This window comes from Conger conger, chromosome 3, assembly GCF_963514075.1.
Source record: "Conger conger chromosome 3, fConCon1.1, whole genome shotgun sequence".
Classification (NCBI taxonomy): Eukaryota; Metazoa; Chordata; class Actinopteri; order Anguilliformes; family Congridae; genus Conger; species Conger conger.
This window is the reverse complement of record NC_083762.1, coordinates 4,420,309-4,425,308: the sequence shown is the minus strand read 5'-3', so window position 1 is coordinate 4,425,308 and position 5,000 is coordinate 4,420,309. Positions and strand designations below refer to the sequence as shown.

At 47.7% G+C, this 5,000-nt stretch overlaps 1 protein-coding gene across 1 annotated transcript in view; it reads left to right on the top strand.

Moving 5' to 3' along the window:
* LOC133124742 (A disintegrin and metalloproteinase with thrombospondin motifs 2-like) overlaps positions 1–5,000 on the top strand; it is a 205,689-nt gene that overhangs the window by 81,591 nt on the left and 119,098 nt on the right. The window lies entirely within an intron of this gene.

Sequence of the window (5,000 nt, the reverse complement as noted above, 5' to 3'; positions counted from 1 at the left end):
GCCAAACGGGCCTGAACTCCCGCTCCCGAGATTCGGTCCGCGCTCTCCGTCCGGTGTCCGCACGGAGCTACCGCACGTTTGAGAGTCTTCCACACGGACGGTGGCTTCGGTTCTCCGTCCGTTCAGTATGAACGGCAGACAGCAGATGTGAAGGAGCTAAAATCTGGTGCTAAGCATCTCCTCTCATTAACCGAGATTAATGTGTTTTTGTACATTGTCGCTGACGAATAAACAAATAAACTATCCTCTAAAAACTTATAGCCGTAGCTAACACATCACAAGTCTTCTTCTGCCATCGTTACATTCTCATTACATACCTTTCCTCGATAATGTACTGCCACCTACTAATGTCATAGCAGTAAAAGCACAATAGCAAAATGCCACAAGCTCTTTCCATTTGATGTCCTCTCATACAGATGGTAGCTTCAGTTATCTTTCTGTACAGTTTCTTCTAAAACATGCATTAGCTTCACTCTTTCTATACCTTCCAGCTCAGGCAGCCCATAGTCTAGTATTTAAGGTGCTTGACTGGCACCTGAAAGGTTGGTGTTCCAAGCTCTAGTGTAGCCTCAATAATATCTGTGCAGCTTTTTTGGCCCTTGAGCAAGGCCCTCAGCCCGCACATTGCTCCAGGGGCTTGGTCTTAGCAGCTGTAAGACGCTTCAGATAAAGGTGTCAGCTTAATATCTGTAATGTAGTATAAAAACAGAGCGAGGCTTCAACCCTGGCCCCTGGCTTCTTCCACGTTGCGACCTCCGTGATCTCCGTCTCTTCTCCGTGACGTGTTTACGCTGTTCCTGTTACCCAGCAGCCAAAGCGTGTTTTTAACGTGGTGACTAAAACATCGTAGCGTGGTGCCTGCTTACTAACAGTCTGCTGTACTCCTTCTGTCTCCCTCTTCCTTGCAGTAGTGCAGTGGAAGGGAGCAAAGCGATGAGAATGAACGTGTGAAGTGATGGTATGGCTTTAGTCATAGTCTGCGTTGCCATTTCTCTGTTAGCGGGATTCCCGCAAATGAGTGTACAATGAGTTTTGATTCTTATAGATCATTTAGATTTCCCACTGGTTTACTATCAGTATTATTTGGCTGTGGTTCGTTGTTTTTTTTGTCGTTTTTTTTCTTAATAAAAAACGGATTCCATAGTTTGCTATCATCATTCTTGGCTGTGGTTTGTTGGTTTGTCATGGGAAATCTGATGTCATTATGCCTCACAGACTGTCTGTCTGTCTGTCTGTCTGTCTATCTCTTTCATGGGTTCTCCCTCATTTCTGCAGTCAATGCTAAGGAATGTGTTGTCACACACACACACACACACACACCCACGTATACAATAAACAGAGGAGACATTTCTCAGCAATATATGAGAACGTGCGTGTGTTTGTCCATGTTGTGGCTAGTAGCAAGAAAAACAAATGAAGACGGGGAAATCATGAAAACGTGAATTAGGCAAATGGAATGTTCTAGCTCCTTCGGATGTCAATTTGAAGCCACGTCAGTTATAGACGTGGCATATGGGGAGAGGTGGATCCACAGGTCATTTATACGTCAGGCTTTCCGGAAAAAAACTTCCACGACGGTGGTGCTGATGTTTTCTTGCTCAAAGGAAAGATCGGGAGTTCCAGAAGGAATATTTAAGGGGTTGGAATGTCCTTAAAGATGGCAGGAGCAAGGAAAGGAAAAAGTGGAGAAATATAATTGATTGGAATGAGCTCACTGAGTCGGAGGAGGTTCCTTCATGTGCAGCTTGTGCAGGAAGAATGCAGGCACTCCATTGGCCAGTCGAGTCCCCCAGGTGACACTACAGCCAATTATATGCTGCCTTATTGGGGGGTTCGTCCACCAGAGCACCGTCTAGATTCAACACCAGACCAAGGCTGTGTCTGAAACTGGTTACTTGGCTTCTGTTGAGAATACGATTTGTAAGTTTCAGAAAATGGACCGAGAGGCTGATCCACACAAGGGAATAGTGCCTTGTGATAATGTGAGCTTTGCAGCAGCCCTGCTATGCATTATATTATGTATAATAATATTTTCTTCCAATTTTAGTTGCCAATTGTACCCTCCTCTAATTCAATTAGAGTTAGTGTCAGATACCATGTCCACACCCCGCCCCCTGGTGGGCTGAGGAAGAGTGACACACCTTCTTCAAGACGACTTTTTGCCCACTTTCAGGTGAAAAAGTTAATTATATTGCCGGTTTTATTACGCAGGATGTTTTAGAAAAGCATCAATGAAAATATAATACCGTTACACCTCAATTGTTAATTACATGTAATACAATTAATTAACGTTTTAGCCTGAGATATAGGGCATGTCAATCTCTTCAGGGTGCAATTATTCAGGCCTGTGTTATTACATTACATTACATTAATGGCATTTAGCAGACACTTTTATCCAGAGCAACGTACAGTTGATTAGACTAACAAACCTCCCCTGGAGCAATGCAGGGTTAAGGGCCTTGCTCAAGGGCCCAACGGCTGTGCGGATCTTATTGTGGCTACACCGGGATTAGAACCACTGACCTTGCGTGTCCCAGTCATTTATCTTAACCACTACCCTACAGGCCGCCATGGGACCACAGGGCGTTAGACGAGCTGAAAGGTTTGTCTCGTAGCCGGGGTTCCTCTGGAGCACTCCCAGTGATCTCCGAGTGTGCTCGGCTCATGGAGACATACAGGCACTGGAGACAGCTTCTGCTTCCCAGCTCCATGGGTTCCTATGGGAGCTGCGCAATGGCTCAATGAAGCCGGGTTCGTGGAGGCGGCCATGTTTGACATGTTTTTCTGGCACCGGAGCAGGGTACCCAAACATGAAGGGATAAATAGGGATGAAAAATAAATCTTATATCTTCTTCTGTGCGGCTCAGAGAAAATAATCGGTCCCTGGAGAGTAATTAGTTGTGAGGAAATTTTAGAATTGAAAAGTACTGTCCAAAATAATTTTGCCGGGGTACATTGATAGTTTTGAACGGACGTCACTGGGGGAATGTGCTTTTCGGCACCAGAGGCTTAATAAACTGCAGTATATTCTAACCGCTGGAGTTTGGAGCGTCTGGTGGGGAATGACAAATTCCTGGTTCCCTGGCTCCGCTGTGATAGGCCGGCAGACGCTGGCAGGGGGCGGAGCCTCTGTCTCTGATTGACAGGCCGCGTGGGTTCAGAGCGGAGAACGATGAACGATGAACGATGTCGTCCGGGACGAAGGCGGAAAGGCCACCGGTCGCTCTCTCACTCCCGAGCGCGGGGTCACGGGCCGGGGGAAGCCGGGACTCGCAGATCGAGCGAAAACATCTCTGTCCGAAAACCGAACCCCTGCAAGCCCGCCGCCGCCGACGTTCTGAGAGATTCGCGCTTTTTCCAGAATGTTCCATTACCGTGCGGGCCAATCTAAGGCATTTCCTTGGGGGGGGGGGGGGGGGGTGAGCCTTCTTTTACGGTCTGCCTGTGTCACACAGACGTTTGACAGCTCCGCACAGGCCGAGAATGTGTTTTTTTATTTCAACCGGCGGTAATCGGCATTTTAACCCAGATTCATCTTTACATGTTTACAGTGTTTTGCGTTATTATCTAAGCTCGCCAATTACGTACACATTATGAACTGGACTTTGAGTACGCCGTAGTTATTGGTCTTATTCCATCAATTGTTCTGTACTATAGTGCTAATAAGGGTTTTCAGTTTCATGTAAATTGCCAACGTTAATTGCTCGTTGTATAAATCTCTTAAGGTGTGCAGTGAGGTTATAAGTACTAGCTGTGGTTCCTGCAGTTCTGTAATTCCCCTGCTAAATACTTTGCTGTGTCCTATTGTGTGCACATGCCATTATTGCTGTTTTACTTATGATATGAACCTCATGCATCATCACTCAAAATCACTGTTGATAAGAGAACATAAAACATCAAAAAAAGGTAAATAAGATAATCATATCTCACGCTGTGTGTGAGTGAGTGTGTGTGTGTGTGTGTGTGTAACATCATATCTCACGCTGTGTGTAATGGCCATCGAACTGGAGAGGACCCATCCACCTCCCCGTGTCCAGAGAGAGAGAGAGAGACAGAGACAGAGAGACAGGCAGAGAGAGAGAGAGAGAGAGAGAGAGAGAGGGAGACTATCAAATGTTGGTGTCATTCGCACTGTGGTTAACAAGTGTAATCTTGCAGTGAAATAATGGGGGGGGGGGGGGGCTTTTTGTTTTCACCCCCGCGTCCCTCCCCACCCCTCTGTGACAACATGGCCGCCGGCGACCTGTCCGTTTCCCGTCCGTTTCCCGCACGTTTTTCTTTTTTATGGACAAACGAACTGCAATCAGAGAGACTGAGAGAGGGCGGGTCCTCACCTCTCATTTTGTGTCAGTGAGGGGCTCAGTTCTGAGAACGACGCGGGGAAGTGTGTGCTATTTTTCCGGGGGCGCAGGGGGCAGGAGGGCACGGCGCCGATAAAAACGGACGATGTTCAGAGCGAGCCGCGGGAGCCAGGGAATGATGGAGGGCCGGGTCGGTTAACGAAGCCGGTCGGGGAGGGGGATTGTGGGTAATGAAGAAGGATCGTTCTATTCTGAGCCGTCTGCTCCTCAGCATCTAATAATAAAGGAAGGAGACGCGGGAAGTGTCGGAGTTTCCATAGAAACCAACGCTGTCGATCCCGGGGAAGGAGTCGTATTCTAACGGCGCTTGTCAGGTCTGTACACACTGTTACTGACACCCGAGCTTCACTGTGTGTGTGTGTGTGTGTGTGTGTGTGTGTGTGTGTGTGTGCGCGTGCTTCAGCCTGTGTGTGTGTGTGTGTGTGTGTGCGCGTGCTTCAGCCTGTGTGTGTGTGGACTTCAGTACTGTGTGTGTGTGTGCATGCACTTAATTTTTTTCATTTCCCTGCATTACTGAAGGCACGTACACACACACACACACACACACACAGACACACACACTCACGCACACACACACACACACACACACACACAGGGCTGAGGTAGGCACACGCACACGCACACACACACACAGGACTG